Below are 20,731 nucleotides of genomic sequence, written 5' to 3' on the forward strand. Positions count from 1 at the left end.
TACAATGGCACTGGGACTTTTAGCGACAAGTATCACTTAAATTAAGTGTGTATGTTCTAATAACCATTACATTAACATCCACGATTAACGATCCAGGGTTTAATTACTGTGGGATTGCCGTCACACACTTTTTAATCTGACAAAGCACACAGAGTTGGATACATAAACAGCAGTTTTAAAAACTTTAGACCTGTTGACCAGGCAAAATGGTGTTTGTAAAACTATTGTATAAAAGCAATATCACACTTGAGGTCATACTGTTGGACTGACTAATCAGCACGGCTGTGATCGCCTTTGGCACCTTACAACCCAACTATCATCTAACATGTATAATGTGTGTAGAAGAAAAACTCCCCTTTTCTTTTACAAGGACTTTAAGTGTTTTCTATGACACATGTTCAAAGTGTGTATGTACATTTTGATTGCTGTATATCTATCAAAAACAGGTTTGTGTTTGCACTGATTGATGCATTTATTGATCAAACAGACAGAAACAGTAACTCAACCAATGATGAAAAGAATAATTAGAACTAATGTGGGCCAAACACCTACATGTGTGTGTGTGTTTAATTTACATGTAAGTGCAGCAAACTAGCAGAACTTCCCAGGGGGACCAGAGTGAGTCACTGAGTTACTAAACTATATTTGTTATGTGGAATAAAAAAGAACTTCAGTTTGGGACAATGGATATTCTGAGACAGGTGAAATTTGCAGGACACTGAGGAAGGAATTTAATTTTGAGCCCTGATTCTCACCTCACCCTCCCCTTCCAAGAGTGAAGGAGAGCCTATGGTGGCCACGAAACAGCTTATTTTAAATAAATAAAAACACATTTCTGAATATTATATTATATTTGTGCCATATTCAGTCAATGATTCATACAATCATTTGAATGACATGTACATTCATATTGTGGTGTGGTTTTGAAACATTTCCTTAACAGAAAGACACTGTGAACAACATGGTTGTGCTGGCCAGTAAAGTAATGACAACAAATCAAATTCAGCTCACTGACATTTATAATAACAGGTGAGGAGAATAAAGACATGTCACAGTGAACGGCCCTGAAGAGGACTCACATCTTATCTGTCATAGCTGCAGTATTTCATTGTTAAATTTACACTTTGTGGTTGTTTGTTTCACAGTCTTTCATATTGTACTCTCAAGACAGATATAGGTCATCCAATATTAATAACACTGTTTTAATATTATTATCTTATTATTAATATTGGCCTAGCACAGCTTCATCAGTCTATGTCATTATCAGCATATATGCTGTATGATATATTTACAGTACATAATGCATGTTTATTTATTTTTTTAATTTACATACATTTCAATTCAAGTCTTGTATTTGTGCTTTACAGTGCCCTGATGTCATTTTTGATTTTACATATACATAAGGAATATCAGACACTATATTGACGTCTGCTTTTTTTCTTTTTTTAACTCCTAATATCAGTACCAACACTGGCCCCAAAAATCCAGTATCTGCAAGGCTCTGCTCAGGTCAGAATTATGGATGAGTCATGAATTTCGAATATTCGAATTATAATTAAATTATTTAAAATAAATCGAATAGTTAATGTGACTATCGTTTTAATCTTTTAAAATCTATTTTTATATTATTTTTCTATTTATTATTTTACCTGCACCTGGAAATAACACAATACTATTAGATCTCGCGTTACTACAGGCCCAGGTAGTATCATGGGCGGGACACTGTGTGGATGTTGAAACTTGTTTGAAGCAGCTATATAATGAGAGTAGGTGGTCAGAGGCTGTAACTGTTTTTTCATGTTGCTGTTAATGGAAATTAGTGCTGCAGTGCGAGCCGCCGTGTGGCCCTCAGCTGCAGCAATGCCGTAATGCATATGTGTGTTACTGCTGTGTGTAAATGGGTCTCTCTGTGGTCTCTGTGGGGACATTTTGGCTTGAAATGTCCATCCCTATGAAGAATTTTACTGTAACAACGATGTCCCGAAACATTTCCTGACACTGCTGCACTCGAGACTAATTTAATAAGCATAAAAGTTTTAAACTTTGGCTTTCAATAGTTTCAAACATTAAAAGCTCTTCAGAAAGTGAAAGTGAATCAGAAAAAAATTTAAAAAATCAGCATGGGTGCTGTCTGCACCCACTATCACTATCTGGCTTTGGTTATGTCCACAGTATAATCTAATTAGTACATGCACTTTGAGTTTGAGAATAATTCATTCAAGCTGTTCCCTCAGTTAATATTCCCATTTTCTTGCTCTTTTGCATACTGCATTTGTTGATGGAGTAAATAAAGATGTGCTTGTTTCACTTCAGGCAATCAACATTCATCAAAATGCATGTCTTATCGCGGTATCAATTCACTAAATGTGACCATAATCAAAATAATAATTACGTGAAGATGCTTATATGACCGTGTCGTAATTGCTGCATTCTTTGTAATAGAATTCAAATCAGCAGCCAGAGGCGAATGACAATCAGTTCCATCTCCAGTGAGTTCCAAAACTCACAGTGTACACACTAGTGCTGAGCACCAGTGTAATATTCTGCTGGGCATGTAATTAGCTTAATCCAATTATTCTCATGATCAAAGGGAAGAACAACAATTCTGTGTAAGTTGTCACAGTTAATGGAGCAGCTTCTCATTTTGCCTTGAAGTGACATCAGAATATTCTTGTTTCTACATTTGAGAGAAATGTGGTAATATTCACAGGAGATCAATGCAGCTGATGGGAAGGATGAAAGCATCTTTGATGAGTTAAAGGTCCAGTGTATAAGATTTACAGGAATCTAAATAATAATAATATACATATTCTGGTGTGTACAGGGTTGGGAAAGTTGATACAGTTACTTGTTACCTGTTTAAAAAATGTAGTCAGTAAGCCAACTATCAGAATATTAAGCAATGTAGCCTGATTACCTTCCATTACTTTTGGATAATGTAGTGTTTTTAGAGGTGCATGTTTATTTTGCAACATTTATTTTCATCATTGTTAATCAGTTGATTATTTGATCCTCAAATGTCTTGTTTTGTTCACAGTTCATAGATATTGAGTTTACTGTCAGAGAGGAGCAGGTCTCTATCCAGATTACGAAATACAGCTACATGTAATCCATTACTCCCCATGCCTGGATGTGAATAATCACCAGAAAATAAGAACTGTTGTGTTTTTGTTACCTTAGCCATGATGGCAGCTATGTTTCTACGGCAGCCCAAAACAAACAAACCAAACACTGGGTCCTTTTGCAAGTTTTGCAGCCACTCAGTTTCTCATACACGTTTGGGAAGTCAGGGTGAGGTCAGTCTGCAAGCTCACCAAAACAGACTTTAAAGTCTGTGTAAAGCAACAATAAATATGTGTTCTGAGTTTGTTACACCATAGAAACATGTTATTAACCACCAAGGCAAATTCAAATGATTAAAAAAATCAAGTATATAAGTATAAGTATCTAAAATTAGGTCTCACTATCATGAAAAAATGAGTTTTCTCTGCACTGAAATGCTGGGGGCGTGTCCACTCAGTGTCAAACACCTGAATGACCTGAATGCGACCTGAAACATGGACACTCTAGCAGCTTTACTGGACATGTACAGAAATGTTTGAGCCACCAGAGCCAGAGGACGGTGACAGGATGGTATTTTTTTCTTCTGTGTCAGACTGTTGGAACTGAAGTGAGCTGAAGTGAACTGCTGGGCTGAGAGAGTCGCTGAAGGTATGTTCATAACTGTTCACAGCTGGTGCATCACCGAGCCATGTTTTATGTCCGCCAAAAAAGAAATCCTGAACACAGAAATCATGAACAGTTTAACAGTCTCACTCCACAGTTCAGTACTACATAGTTCTCAGTCTTTTCACATGTTTACAGAAACTATTTCCTAACAGGTGTGTTTAGAAGAAAAACTGTAAATTTCCTTTAGACAGACTTTAAAGTGATCATATGCTGTGTATGTATGTGACTACAACCTCCTTGAATTTGAGTAAATTAGCTTTTGATCACATCTCACTGATTGAAAGAATTGTACTCCACCACAGAGGTAATTTTACTTTGAGGTGAGAATCATCGAAAAATTGTATCTGCATCGAAATCGATACAGATACTTTTTATTATTAAAAGAGCAATGCGCCATTATTTATGAGGTGAATGCATTAATGGTGACATATGTCTAAATGTCATACACATATACATACATTCATCACTGTGAATGAATTCTTTCACTGTTAAATGAAAAGGTTTATATTCAGCCAATTTCATACGTACAATTTGGGGGTTTTCTCTCTCTCGCTCTATCTTGCACTTTATTTTTTACAATTTCACTCAAATTAAAGAATCTAATTTATTTCGACAATATGTTTCACTGTGGTGTGCTGTGTGAGTGTGACGTGTGTTGTTTGGGTGCACAAAGACAGACAGCAGAGCGCATGCACTACACAATGGAACTGTGTTTGCAGAGACAGTTCTGCTCTTTTATGAAATAAAACAGTAAAACTGATCCCTATTTTGGGATCGATCCTATTGACGGCAGAATCAATCTTCAAAAACATGAAATATCTGAAGTATTCTAGCATTGAAAAATACACTCATTCTCATGCAGCTACTGCCACATATTCAATCAGCAACCACAATCAGGAATGAAGTGAATGCATGGCCTTGATTCAATTATAATATACACAAGCAGAACAGCTTCCATTATATGCAGCCATATTCACACACACACACACACACACACACACACACACACACACACACACACACACACACACACAAGCAGACACACATTCACATGTTTACTAGTTTCTCAGAGTTTGTCCCAGGGGGGAGGAACTTTCAAAGTAGTGCAGTAAGTTTTAAATAGTCCAGTCATCAGCAGAATGCCTCATTTAGCTGAAGAGACACACACTGCTGCTCTTTCTCTCTCTCTGTCCTCTACAGTCTGAAGCTTCAGCCCACTGATACTGATGTAGGAGGGGGGAGGGGGTTTTATCTCAGCCTGGCATCGCCCGACTTATTCACAAAATGTGAATTATTCTGCGAGATTCTGGAGACAGACCACACTCTATGTGGGTGCTCGTGTGTGTCTCAAAAAATGACATGACATAATAAACCAAACATTTTCACAAAAAACAACAGACCTATTCACATTAGGTTCCATGTTAGTCAGTATAGTATTCCCTCTCCAGAACTAAAAATTATTACTAAATGAATTCATTTCAGCCACAAGGCTAATGTTGCTAGAAATAGATTACTATGTTAAAGAAACTTAACTGGTGGGAGCCTTTACTTTGGGACACTAAGAATTAATGTAAGCAAGTGATGCTGATGAATTTTACCATGCTCATCAACTTAGTTTTGCATGATATATTGCCAACATTTGCACATTAAAACTAAACACAAAGAGCTATATACAGTATACATTCCAGTAGACACATCTGGCTTGTGAGATGCATCTCCGCAATCCTGTCGTGAGGTTCTGGCCCATGGAAAAAAAAAAAAAAAGACAAACTTTCGTGCAGCTTTTGCATGTTCTGTGTTTGTAATATATCACAATAAGAAATCCCTTTTCTTCAAGATACTGTAAAGCACCAATAAATGTGCGTTCCAAGTTTGTCACACCACACAAAAATGTTATTAACCACCCAGGTAAATTCAAATGTTTAGCTAAGAATATAAAGTTGGGTCTCAAAATCATGAAAAAAGTTCAGTGGTTTTCTCTGCTGTGAAATGCTGGGGGTGTGTCCACTGTCTCAGTGCCAAACATCAGTACAACCTGAAAACCATCTGGAACATGGACAGCCTGTCTAGCAGCTTTACTGGACATGTCCAGATATGTTTGAGCCAGCAGAACCAGAGGATGGTCACAAGATGGTATTTTTTCTTCTGTGTTGGGTTGTTGGAACTGAAATAAGCTTGAGTGAATTGCCAGGGTGATTTGGTCGGATCAACCAAACAACAGGGTATATTTGTTTTATTTTGTAGCATGTGTCAAATTCTGGGCTGGCAACTCAGTTCATGTGGCCCTTGAGAGCTTGCTATTAATTATTAAGATATTACTAAAATCGGGGTTGGGAGTGTTACTTTAAAAACTATCCTGATACAGTTACTAATTGCCTGTTTAAAAAAATTGTCAGTAACCTAATCCAAGTACCACAATATTAAAATAATGTAACTTGATTACTTTTCATTACTTTTGGACTACCTCTAACATTAGCAGTTTGTCTGTGTAGCTAATGTTAGTGGTTGGTTTGTGTAGCTAAAATTGGTGGTCGGTCGGTGTAGCTAACGTTAGCTTTAGGTCTGTGTAGCTCAAGTCATTGTTTGTTCTGTGTTGCTAACGTTAATCTGTGTCATATGTGGACTGTCTCTGATGCATTTGTTATCTATTCATGTCTATTTTTATATGCATTTTTTCCAATTTCCCTTCAGAGATGATAAAGTTAATCAAACAATCAGTCTTTATCAGAGCGAGGTCTGCAGTGAAGATGACAGAGTTGCTGTAGAAAGGAATAAACCGATGCAGAACACCTGAGTGACACCTGTATACATGTTATTATAATATGTGAATGTATACATTGTGAGAAATTAGTTGCTTATTTCAATAATTGATAAAGTAGGATGTGTTTGACCACAAGCCATCATGAGCCAATCAATGTTTCTCACTAGAAAATATGCCAGATATTGTGTTTTATGATTCTATACCATACAGACTACAGTATCTATTAAACATTACAGACACCAGCTGATTCACCACCTTCTGTAGGCAAATGACTACAATGTCATTTGTGCAAAATTAGATTGAAAAATATTGCATTTAATTTATCATTAAGCTGATAAAAAAGGTGTATTTTTACATTAAGATCTCACAGCGTTACCGCCTGGCTGCTGATGTTGTTCGTCTCGGGACTCTTCCTGGCATCACTGAACACCTGCTTTCAAGGTTTCTACGCACCCGTTTGCACCTGCTGTGTGCTCCCAGGGTAGTAAAGTGGTGGTGCAAGCTCCTGCCTCAGAGTGTTTTAAAAAAACTGACTCCTCACTCACTGTCGTCTGCTGTAGATACAACGTTCTCTAATATTCAGGTCCGACGTCTGTCTGTCTTTTGTCGGAACGCAAAGCAGCATCATTCTTTAGTGCAAGTAAGTTGCATTTCCTGCCACATGACTTAGTCTGATTAGCTTCAAACTCATGGATCTGTTGCACAAACTGAAAATCCTGAATTCGCCATACTCACACGGCAGTACTTTTCTTCCAGCATGACACGGGGACGCTCAAATCTTGTATTGCTGTGTTCCAGGTTGCAAGTCACACAGGGAATCTGAAAAATTGTTATCATTTCACTGTTTCCCCATTGATCAGCAATGGAACAAACAATGTGTAGTGAAAATTTTGAGGGACACCGGATTATATTATAAGCTAAAACTACATATTTAATAGCCATTAGCTACCATAGCTAACATTAGCTTTCAGTCATTTTCTAGCTAATGTTACTGTTTGATACTGTTACATGATACAATACGTAAGATGAAAATTAATTCTGAAATAACAGCACCCATCTTGAACACATTTATTTAAATCACACTAGATATAATGAAGTTTGCAATGTAATGTTAGCTAGCTTTCTTGTTTTCTCTTTATCAACCTCAAAAATGATTAAGTTAGTGATGTTATGTGACATTACACTCACTCAAACACATATTTCCAACTAATGTTCCATCCGACACAAAAGTGTGTTACAAGCACTTTTGCAGTGTGTGTTTTTTGTGTCAGTAATGTCAGTAACATTAGCTAGAAAGTGGTTGAATGCTGATGTTAGCTGGCATCTCACGGTAGCTAATGGATTATCAGATATGTTGTTTGACCTTGAAATATGGTCCAATGTCCCTCCAGATTTTTGCTGTACTTTGTCTTTTCAGTTGCTGATCAATTGGGAGGCGGTGAAATGATAACTACTTGTCAGATTCCCTGCATTTATAGGATTTGCGACGTAGAACACAGGAGTTAAGACATTTGAGCTTCCCACCCAGGGACATCAGAGGAAAATGGCCGCCATGTAAATGTAGTAAATTGTATTCTTTTCAATTTGAACACCTGCTAAGAGAATGCACTGTTTTTTTTGTTTTTTTTTTTCTGATGAGCAGTGCTAGGTACTTCTCTCAAAAGTAATTGAATCACGTTATCAATTACTGCATATAAAAGGAAATTAAGTATTAAGTACATGATGTCTGCTTCAATTCATTTACTAATGCATCTATATTATTTTAGTGACAACTATCAAATTTTTATCTATTATTGTACCCATTATCACTCATCGGACTTAATTAATACTTGCAACCACCAGAGGACAGCAACAACAAGTGTTCTACTAAGCTCGTACTAAGCGTTCACTTTTATTACCTATAGGTTGGATAGTAGGGTGTACTTGAAGAGAACAGCGCTGGATATACATGCTGATCAAGCATTGGTACCATAGTTGACAATAAAAGATGATATTATATTTTGATTAAAAAAGCAAGCTCACATTGTCTGAACTCTCTTGTGTCACCACAAGGTCCACTGATGTATCATAGATACATCAAAGAGACATGATCAGATTACTGTTTACAGTCATAGTTTTTTGTATCCTAATTAAGTAATCCCATTACATGTAATCCATTACTCCTCAAGCCTGTTAACAGAACAATTTGTCATTACAGTACATCTACAACCATCTCCAAGCCAAACTTTGCATCTCTGTGAACTGATTACAAGTAGTATAAAACCAGTCAGTTATTACACAGAGATGCTCCTACAGTTACAGCTTCAATAGCTTTAATGATAGTATTCCTGTTAGACCACAGTCTACACATCCCTCATTGTACATCTGCCATGACAGATTACAGTTCAGTGGGAACTTCAGAGGAGTCAGCATCCTGCTCCGTAGGATGATGATGCTGGTTTTGTTCTGTGTATTGATCTGCTCATGCAGCATTCCCTCCGCTTGAAGTGAGAATTTTGCCTCTGATCTGAACCAGCTTTCAAGTGGGCAAAAACAACCTCAAACAATCTGACTCAAAGGCACTTTTTTTGTAATGTACATCAAGAGCGCAGCGGAGTACGCAGATTTGAAAAATGGCAAGCCTGCAGAGCTAAGTTCAAAGCTAAATGATTTTCTCTTGAATAGCCTTCTGAGCTGCTCTTAATTCTACTGAGATGCATTCGATATAGATTACACAGGAGCTGATGCAGAATCAAAATTTGTTGGAATGATTTCAAAATGCTCAATGAAACAGCCCCACTGATGAGTTGCCAAGCAGATCTTAATTCTAGATCAAACTCTTTCAACAAGAACCAGTTGTGGGCAATTTGTTAATGAACAAGCCAGGAAGTGAGAGGCAAATCTGAAAGTTCATTCTTCAGACTTCTTTACAAATTCATATTCAGATAAAAAGGCAGTGATTTGCTGCTGATCTGTGACTGACTCACATGACAGCAGCACTGGCTCATCGTTTATACCACAGACAGACGAAAGTTTGTTTCTTCTTTGGCATTAAACACTCTGCTAAAGATTAATTTTATAGTTGATAAATCAGTTGATTGTTTTGTTGATTAATCGATTTGTTTTAAAATGCCAGAAAATTGTGAAAAATGTAAATCCAAAAATCCAAGATGTCCCCAAATGTTTTGTTTTGCTCACAATCCAAACAGTTTAGTTTCAAATCACTTAATCGATCATCAGAGTAGTTGCGAAATAATTTAATGACTGATTAATAATAAATTAATTGTCCTACTTCGCAGAAAATGAGTATGAGGAATTCTCTCACCTTCTAGATTGCTTGTAGTTTTGTAAAGTGTGAAAAACATCTTGTGGTATACTACATGTGCATTTAACATGTGTAGCTTGGGTGTTTGGTCTTTTATAACTCATTCTTAACTGATGAGACTGTGTGAAGTGAACAGTGAGATTTACAGGGGCGTTTCTAGAGAGGGGGCATGGCCACCCCTGGCATCTGATTGGCCACCCGATTATCTTCAAGTATGATTAGTTATCCTTTTGGTGAGAGGCTGGAACTTAGTTTGAACTGTTTAATGAATGTTTATAAATGCGTATCACTTTCTTTTATATGTAGCCTACTTTTAATTACGAGGTTAATTTCCTTCAATAATATATAATAAAAATAATTAATTAAAATTAATTCTCACAGCTTTTGATGGCTTAAAGAATAAAGTATTGAAGCTTTATATTATATTTGGTGTGTTGTGATTGGTAAGACTGTTTATATCGGAAATAAAAAAGACAGTTGTCAATACAGGCAAGTCAGAAACTGTAACGTTAATAGTTAAAGAAGTTTTGTGAAATGGTACATGAATGTGTGCAAGTGCATGCGCATGTCTGCCACCCCTGCATAAGTCAGTGCACCACTTGAGCCACCTTTGTCAAAAAAAAGTCTGGAAATGCCCCTGAAGATTTAAGTCCTGAAGAGACATGATGATGTCCCTGTTAAAGGGACAGTTGAAAATAAAATCAAAAAAACATATTTTTGCTCTGGCATGTAGTGCTATTTATCCAGAGGCACATGTGGCCCTTTTGTCCCTCTCTAGTGGCACCCTGTGGCAATGACAAAAAACTGTATGGCAATGAATAACAGTTGAAAGTGATTCTTACGCTCTCCAATTGTACGTGCAGCCAATACACCGAATAATAGAAAATGTTTTAACATTTCAGCAACTAAAAACTAGAACAACCTCTGAATTGCAACCTACATGCTGAAAATGGCAAATTAGCACCTTTTGCAGTGATGCAGACATTTTGATACCAGAGCTCCCCTCCCAACATGCAGATGCTCCACCAAAATAAGTTCCCCTTCCATGCTATTTTGCAGCAGCAGTGACCTGAGTTTACTTCTGACCAGGACATTTGTGAATGGTTTAAAGAAATGCAAACAAGGCAGGGTGTTTATTCCCTCATCGCAGAATGTGCGTGTGTGGAGTCAGACCTTTCTCCACCACTGAGAGAGAGAGGTCTAGCTATACAAGCTTACCCTTGACTAGCTGTGGAAGCCAAACCTTAAAAAATGAAAGAGTCAAAGGAAAATAGGGAATTTAATAGTTGCGGCTCGGGACAGATTTTTTCTTTCTTTCTTTCTTTCTTTGCATTTTTTGGGCCAAAAATAGCACTTTTGAGAGGAAGGGTTCCTGACCCCTGATCTAGATAGTTTATATCTAGTTTAGAATTTGTCAGCTGTATAGATGTCTGCCTTCTCTCCAATATAATGTGACTATTATTTCTATGGAAGAATCTACCGGAACTACTTTCTCTCTACTAGAAAGAAAGTAGTTCCGACATGACACTGTTACAGACGACAAGCCGAGTACCATTTAATTCCATTATATTGGACAGAAGGCAGACATCTCCAAATATGTATTTTTGATTTTGGGGGTGAACTGTCCCTTTAAGGTCTGAATCAGATTTTAGGATACAAAAAGTCATTTAACAAAACTGCTACTGCAAAATGTGTAATCTGTCACTCTGGCCACATTTTGTAAAGCTGGAATTTCACTTGTATTCTTGGTAGCAGCTGATTTGAAATTCATTTGTGAGCAACGACTCACTGATTTGCATTTGTGCCGGGCTGAAGCAACATCACCAGAATATCCCTACATTCTGAGATATCATCCCAAGTTTTGCATATAAATTGGTGTGCTGCTGATGATTTGTTTCTCACTTTTTGCTGTGTATTGTTTTTAGTGTGCTGTTGTGTTTAATGCTGAGACAAAGACAGATTTCCTGCTGGTGGGGCAATAAAGTTCTCTTCTGTTCTTTGCAAAATCACTGTAAGCTTTTGTATAACAGATAGACCTTTTGTAGCAATAAGGAAGATGGCAAAGGAGTGTATATATTTCATCTATTGAACTGCATCTTCATTAGTGTCAGCGTTTTGAGAGAGAAGTGTTAGATAATCTGCAGTTCACTCCAGACACTTTGGCAGTGCGATGCCAAAAAGACCTCTTGAAGATCATCCAAAGTCTAATTAAAAGATTTACATTTCAGTAGAGCAGAGCAGAGCCAAGAATGACAGGCTTCATCTCAGCACACTCTGGTAGTGAGGATAGAAAACACACATCATATCAAAGAACAGATCTTTGCAACCAGATGTTAGTCCCTGTTGCCGTAATCGGTTAAATACTTTCTATGATTTATGATTCACCAAATATAGAACATCATTTATGTATAATGTTTGTATTTGTGAGAAGCAAAAAGGGAACTACCACTTAATCTGGTTATCCAATATAAATAAATCTACCTTGGACCTTCTGTTAGACAGGAGTTCATGGCGCGAGTAGGTGTGAAACTGCAGCAGGGTCTTGCTGCCGTGCCAGAAGAAGAAAAACGGATCAGTTTCACATTTAAAAAGTTTGTTACAACAGATGTTTTTCATGGTTTTATCATGTCATTATGACATGATAAAATGATCACGTTATGACAAGAAACCTGTCTTTTTATATTGTGAAAAGGTTCATGTTATAATGTGGTAACTAATGTGATAACTTGTGTTTTTATAGCATCTTGATATAAAAACAGTACATTTTATGTTATAACAAGTTCAATTCTATAGTGTATGTACGTAAACAGTTCCTGTTATAACAACATGTTATCATGTTATAATGTGAAATGTTTTATGTTGTAATAATTAATTGTTAAATAACCTTTCACGTTATAAATAACCTGATTTGTAAGTTTGTAAGTTCTTGTTATAAGAATGATATAACATTATAATATGAACTGTTTTATGTTATAACAATTAGTTCTAATGTTATAACATGAAACATTTCTCATAATAACAAGATAGTAGGGCATTATTACCCAAAATATTTCTTGATGTAACAACTCATCATATTATAAAACATATAACATAAATAATATGTGACGTTATAAGTTTGTGTGTTGTTACCTAAAAATATCTTATGACGTGAAACATTTATGATCACTTGTTGTTGTAACATAAAACATTTGACATTTTAATGTGATAACTTCTATTTTTAAAACAACTAGTTATAATGATACATGTTATCCTATTATAACCTGAAATGTTTCACATAATAACAAGATCAACAGTATTGTCACTTCATAAAACTTTTTACCTTATAACAAGATAAAAAGTAAATTGCTATAACAAGAAAAGCTTTTTGTTATAATGTTTTAAGTTTTTATGTTACTAAAACGTGAAAAATTATTTTTATATCATGAAAAGTTTCATGTTATAACATGCTAATTTATTGTTATAACATGCAATATTTCTCATTACAGTGGGATAACTCATATTTTTACAGGGTCCCGTTAAAACAATATACATCATCATGAAATAACATGAAATGTTTTGTGTAATAACAGGAAAAATAGTATGGTATTATTAATCTAAAATTTTCTTGCCTAAATAGTAAGCTTTCCCTTTATGAAACTTTTCACATGACACAAGATAAATAGTAAAGTGCTATAACAAGGAAAGTTTCTTTTTATAACGTGTTAAGTTTGTAGGTTGCTAAAACATGAAAATATCCTGTTATATAATAATTTATTATTATAACATAAAATATTTCACGTTATAACGTGTTAAGTTTTTTATATAGGGTTTTCATTTTTTTTTATAACAATTTAAGTTATCAGGTAATAACATAAAATGTCTCATGCAAAAACAGAATAATAATATATAGCATTATTACCCAAGAAAGTATTAAACTTATCATGTTACAAGATAGTCGTCGTTAAAATGAGTTTGTGTGCTGTTGCAATGTCAAATGTCTTTTTCTAACATGAAAACATGCTGTTCTAACAGAAAACTTTCAATGATATAATGTGATACTGATCTGATTTTCTTTTTCTGATGTGACAGCGAGGCATTTCCATATGAAAGAACAAATGAAGCAAGAAATACAAAGATCTTCAAGAAATCTGCAGTAATCTGAAGTAGCTGAATGACTTCTATCAGCATGAAAGTTCTCTGTACAGTAAACCAGGGTTTGACAAACTCATCTCTGTCGTAGCTTGCTTTGTCCAACACGCACTATGACAGCAGAAAAATAACAGCGAGGACGCCTGTCCTGTGTGTCTGTCCTGTGTGTCTGTCCTGTTTGTCCGTGCTGCATGTGTGAAATGAGAGAAAAGGTTCAGACCTGAACAGCAGCCTGGAGCAGCTCAGTATCCTCTCCTCTGCGTGTCGCCTTCTCCTGCTCTGCCTCTGCCTCGGAGCCCAAATGATCTCATCAAGACCAGCTTTCAGACGCTCCGTGCTGCCGTTAACGTCTCAGCGGCGTCGCTGCCATTCACACGTGAACGCTGCGTCCCCGAGTGAATGAACAGGGCTTACAGGTGTACGTGTCGGGAGACTCACGCTGTGCTCCGCTGCTCTCAGACTGAGCTGTGGGAGAAGAGAGGGCAGCTTATTTGGCACTACACCCTCCCTCCCCTCTGTTCTACTCTCCTCCCGTCTCTCTTCCTCTCTCTGTCACTGTCTCTCGTCTTATTCCACTTTACCTTCTCGCTGCCCCCGTTGTTTGCCCCCCACCCTTTCCCCCCTTGCACCAAATGATACCCCCGGCTCCCTCTTTTCTTGCTGTTAGCATTAATGCCAGTAATTGTCTGATTCCAGCAGGAGAAAGAAAGAGAGGCAGACACGGCTTGAAGCAAGACATCTGTGAGTGTATTTATATGGGACTGAGGGAGTCTCTGCTTTGAGGGCAGGACCAACCCCCATCCTCTCTGAAACAAGCAGCTATTGGCATGTACCAGAGAGGGATCAACAGCCTACACGATGAGGAGGACAGATATGGAGCAGCAGCATCATTTTATCAGCTGTATACTGCCGGTGTGTGCCTCAAAGAGAGATGAGCAGGTTGTGAAAAGAGATTGGAAATCTCATGTAAGGTGCACTGATTCAAACAAGCACAAAACCGCCCTCAGAATGTGGGACGCAATTACATTTTTTGACATTGAATGATCACCTCTGAGGAACCATTAAGTGCTACTTTTCCTCTTTTTGAAAGGTGTGACATTTAGAAGAAATGCTGCACTACTGAGGGTAATCCACCAAACTTGAGCCTAACCTTTACTAAATAATGGTTTGTGGCTAAGCGTCATGTGACACCTCTGTAGTTGGAAAACAATATTAAAATCCAAGTGCCTCACTGTAACAGTTGTAAAGCCACAGCAGACTCCATAATAACACAGTTTCATGGTTTGAATTACAGGGGAGCTAAGAGGAGCTCAGCTCCTCTGAAAAGGACATGGGCTCCCCTGAGAGCTTACATTTAGAGACATTTAGGGGGAGCTCTAAAACATCGTTCATTTTTAAGTTCTGTTTCATTTTCTGTACATTAAGGTTTCTGAAGTATATAATAATAGTAAAAACGTATTGATTCTCTTATTACATTCAAATTTCAAAAAATTTGTCTGTGTAAAAACAAATGTCTCAGTTAATTTTGATTCAAGCACTTTTGTGTACATTCACAAATATTAGATGATGACATTGATACCTGATACCTTTATTTCTCTGTAATTAGAAAGCACAAGTTTCTTTGTTAACTTTATTTTATGTTTTATCTGATTATGTCCATTCTTTGAGTTTGGAAAGTAGCCTTATGCTTTTGTTAGTTAGCATCTATGAAATGTTACTGACAGTATTAACTGTCTGTAGTAGTAGCACTTGAATGTTTTTTGCAGTAACCCTGCAATTGACGAAGATGTTTGTGTGGGCATGAAGTAGCGGTGCACACTGGAAAATAGGACTCCCCTGAAAGCCACTGTGTAATTCGAACCCAGCACAATATTGATTAAAGAGCGACTGTATCGCTGTTCTTTTCCAGGTTTTTCAAATGGAAACGTTCACTCACCTGTTAAAAAGGCGGTGACATAGATTACAGCACTGGTTGATCTTTTACTTAAGTAAAACAAGCTTCTCCATAAAACACTATTAAAACTCAACAGAAACGAAGCAAAAACTTACCAAAAAGACTTTGTTAGTCCCTCCACTGTTCAGCATTCGCCTGCTCTTGTTTGGTTGAAGATAAATCCTTGTGACTCCCCGCTGCCTCTCTGATGCCTGATCTGCCTTTCGCTTCTCGCTGCTTCACACCTCTGTTTCTCCCACCTGTTCATCGTCCGTGGACTGAGAGTCCTGATCTTGTATCAGCTCTATACAGTATTCCCTGTTGTCAAGCTGGACTCTAATAATAAGGCCTTCAGCTAGATAGCTAATTGAGCTAATGGCAACTAGGAGACTAGCTACAGCCAAAGAGAGTTACATTAATGTACAGTGATTCGCTGTTTGTTTGGTGTTAACTTTGACAGGTGGCCATATTTCACATGCTGCTCCTTGAACCACTGAGGTTTATATAGCAACTACATCATGCAGAAACTTTTGCAACATCATGCTTGCAATTTTTTTTTGGAATGGCTTGGAAAAACAGCATTTTGACCCCAAAACCTACATATTTCGGCCAAAATTTAAATATCCAGATTTGTATACATGAGGAATACTACCAGGAAGCTACAGAATAATATAAACACCTCAAAAACCACAGAATAGATGTAGGTGTCCTTGAAGAAAACAATTTCGTAAGTATAGCGCATCCCAGTCGAGACAGCACATTCCCATTCCCAACCCGTTAAAAACGCAGCTTGGTCAGCAGCCCTACACTCTGGTCTCAATGATCAGATATGTGAAATTAGTTAAAATTACATTCTGACATTTATATATATGTACATATATATATATTTCAAATCAAATCTACTTCCTGTGGAAATATAAGGTAGCAAGTGGCTGAGATGATGGGCTGCCCACACCAGGTTAAGACCAAGATAAAATAGAGGAAAAGATCATCATCATCATCATCATCATCATCAACTAAACTTTAAAAATAACTTCATATTCCTGTTGAATTCATTAATATTAGATGCAAAGAGTGAAAGCTTACATAGCAGACCTTGCTAGCTGAAATTTGCAAAACAGCAGTTAAACGGTCTAACTCCACAATTCAGTGCAACATAGTTGTTTTCACATTTTCAGCAACTATTTTGCAACACCGATCTTTTCTCTTGTGACACTGAAGTCTCAGCTGTACTGTTGCTAACTGTGCTTTAGCTCCCATTAGCTGGTTATCTCAGTTAGCTATCTCAGAAGAAAATCTCCCTGCTGGTTGTTCTGATACATTCAGATTCATTACTATTTTGCTGTTAGCATTTATCACGCAACTTGCTTTGGGCCCCTCCAAAAATAAAACATAGAAATAATTATTATAATTATAATATCTGAATATCATAAAAGTGCAACGTGGACTAAGGGCTTTTAATAACGAGTACTAGTCAACTCAGAAGATCTTTAGTTGGGGGCAGAATTACTTTAACATTATAGTGACGCCTTAGAGAAAAGATGTATACACTACTGGTTAAATATTTCAAACTCTCTTGAGCCTACATGACTGTCTTAAACGCTTTGTCAGTTACTGTTTTTCTTCCATAATCTTGCCAATGAAAAGGTTCATATGTCATGAGATGCTGTCATTTAGCAGATTGCATTGTCAGTGTCTTCAGATGTTTTGCTCAGATTAATTTACTTTATATACGGGCAGAATTTTTCTGGAAATAAATGTTTTTGTCTACATAATGCAGGCCTCGCTCGAGCCACTCTGTAGCAAGATGTATTATCCCTCCGAGCTTCATCAAAATGAGACCCGAGGGTGCAGCAGCTGTGGCCTTTCAAAGTTTGAAATTTGACCTTTAAATTTTGTCCCCAATCACAGCGATTTGTAAGTAAAGCTGGATGTGAGCTGTTTTGTTTATTTCCCAGGAAGTGTGGCAACCATCAGTAGAATAAAAAGACATTGAAACTGCAGTCACTTTAAAAAAAAACGTTCCTCATTACAGTGCCTTCACTGCATCATGTCCTGTCTCAAATTCTAATCAGCACTGAATTATTCGTGATCTGTGCTCCAGTGATGTTCCAAAATCACCTCAGTAAAAATGGTTAAAGCGAGTTTTAATGAGTGTTTATTTTGACCGACATCAGAAATTGGTGATTTGGCTGAAGATCAAATATTTGATTTAAACCTCAAGAAATTGCCTGGCAAAAAAAAAAAAAAAGATCTCGGCTCCTTCAGGGTCACAAATGAGACCTCAAAACAGGAAGTTCATCTTGAGACATTGGCTAAATGTATTAAGTTCATGTTTTTCTGGGACTGTTTTATTCATGTTCTTTTTTGTGTTCATGTTTTTATAGAGTTTGAGTGGGGGGGGGAGGTAGTGAGATCAAAGGTGACACCTGATTTATAATGGAAAGCCGAAAGGTTCCACTTAGGTTGGCTTCTTATTACGTGAAGGGTGTACTTAACCCGGTGAGAAAGATGATAAGAGAGATGGGCATTTGTGATGTATGGAGGGAGTTCAATCCTACAACTAGAGACTACACCTTTTATTCCCCACCACATAAAACCTACTCAAGGATTGATTATTTTTTTTATGTACAGTAAAGATATCGGTTTTGTAAAGTCTTGTAAATATGGGATAATGGACTTGTCGGACCACAGTCCAGTTTACCTAGATTTAATTTTAAAAAATAGCAAAAATATTTTTTCCTGGAGACTTAATTTAAATGTACTTAAAGGAAAAATTAAGGAAGAACTTCAAAAGGAAATTCAGTTATACCTATCAGAAAATGATAATGGGGAAGTGTCCCCACTTATGGTATGGGATGCAGGTAAAGCTGTCCTGAGAGGGAAAAACACTGCGAAATTGGCCCTACCAAAAAGGCTCAGACAGGAAAAATGAGATAAACTAGAAAAAAGAGTTAGGTAATTTAGAAAAAAAAAAAAAGATGTCCAATTGTACATTACTCAGAAAAATAAAGAAATTAAAAATCAGATCAAAGAAATTTACGAGGTTGACATTCAGAAGAAGCTAACCTTTTTGAAACAGAGGTATTATGAAGTAGGTAGTAAATCAGCTAAAATTCTGGCTTATAAATTAAGAAAGCAACAAGCAGAGAGAGTAGTATATAAAATCAAAGACCCAATCACCAAACAAATGAAACATGACTTTCAGGACATTCACAGTTGTTTTGAAAAATATTACAAAAACCTATATGCCTGGATGGCTGGTAAGGGGGACAAGTCACCTGAATCTCTGCTTTCTTTACTTAATCTCCCAACAATTACAGAAGACCAGAATAAAGTCTTATTGGCCAATGTGACTATAGGAGAACTCCAAAAGGCAATCTCTAGACTCAAACCTAATAAGTCTCCAGGCTCCAATGGGTTCCCAGTGGAATGGTATAAGACTTTAAGTGACTCTTTATCACCATTACTACTGGGAACATTCAGTTGGGTCCGATCATAACTGTAATACCGAAAGATGGTAAAGATAAGACAGATTGCTGTAATTATCACCCCATTACTTTGTTGAACCAGGATTATAAACTCTTCACATCAATTCTAGCAAAATGCTTAGAAATAATACTTCCAGATATTATACAGTTGGATCAAGCAGGGTTCATTAGACAGAGGCAAACACAGGACAACGTTAGGAGGACATTACATGTCATTAACCATATAAACAAAGACAATGTAGAGGCTGTATTGTTAGGGTTAGAGTGTGTGTTAGATTGTGTCCCCGCTCTTATTCGCCATCTTTATAGAGCTCTTAAATCAGTGGATTAGACAGAATGAGAAGATAAAGGGGATCACAAGAGGAACACAAAATTGCCTTGTTTGCTGATGATATTTTGATATACTTGGAGCATCCATCCACTTCCCTTCCAGAATTGCTTGTAACCCTGAGGGAATATGGATTATTATCAGGTTATAAACTAAACACCCACAAATCTCAAATTTTGACATTTAATTATTCTCCTAGCCAACCCATCAGAGAGGAATTTAAAGTCAGTTGGGATTCAAAGTCAATTAAATATCTAGGTGTGAATATCCCAAAACATGAACCTGAACATGATTATATCAGAGAATTATGACACCCCATTTTCCAAAATTAAATCTGATCAGACCAGGTGGAATCTAGTTCCCTTTCTAGGATTAGGACAGAGGGTGGAAGCAATAAAAATGAACGTGTTACCCAGATTATTATATCGGTTCCAAAACATACCAGCGGGCAGGAGAAATCATGGATAAAGGAAGGTGCATATGGGGCAGACAAATTAATTATTATTACAGCTGTCATTGTTATTTTCTAGTTATCATTATAATTTCTCATTTTTCAGATAATTAGGTTGCCTATCAGTCCAGTTACAAGTTTACCTGTATAAGAGTACTGTGATAGAGAGAGAGTGTAGGTGCTTTTGAAATTATGTGATTTTTTTCTTTCTTTTTTTTAAAACCTATTTTTTCTTTCCTTATCTGCTTTGATGATACGACTTGACATTATGTATACAAAATTAAGAGCAACATGTATGAGCTGTATCTTTTTCAAATAAAAAGTTTAATAACAAAAAAAAAACTTAAAGTTTTGATTTTTAGAAACTCAAATAATTGTATTTAAAAAAAATATTAGGCAAATCATTGTTTTTGTTTTAGTTTCTAGTTTCAGGTCCGCCCAAAAAATCCTGAGCAGAGAAGTCGTGAACAACAGTTTAATGGTCTAACTCCACAGTTCAATACTACATAGTTGTGATTTCACATGTTTTCAGTAGCTATTTTCTGTCATGTATAATGTGTTCAGAAGAAAAACTCTAATGAGCATTAGAGGTGACTTTACTAACCT

At 36.7% G+C, this 20,731-nt stretch overlaps 1 protein-coding gene across 1 annotated transcript in view; it reads right to left on the bottom strand.

The window, feature by feature from the left end:
- b3gat1b (beta-1,3-glucuronyltransferase 1 (glucuronosyltransferase P) b) overlaps positions 1–14,505 on the bottom strand; it is a 49,759-nt gene extending 35,254 nt beyond the window's left edge. The window contains exon 1 of the mRNA XM_084730556.1: positions 14,143–14,505. The gene's annotated coding sequence lies outside the window, so the exon portion shown is untranslated. The remainder of the gene's footprint in view (positions 1–14,142) is intronic.
- Positions 14,506–20,731: the final 6,226 nt, after the last annotated feature.

This window comes from Lutjanus erythropterus, chromosome 11 (assembly GCF_056507025.1).
Source record: "Lutjanus erythropterus isolate fLutEry1 chromosome 11, fLutEry1.hap2, whole genome shotgun sequence".
Classification (NCBI taxonomy): domain Eukaryota; kingdom Metazoa; phylum Chordata; class Actinopteri; order Lutjaniformes; family Lutjanidae; genus Lutjanus; species Lutjanus erythropterus.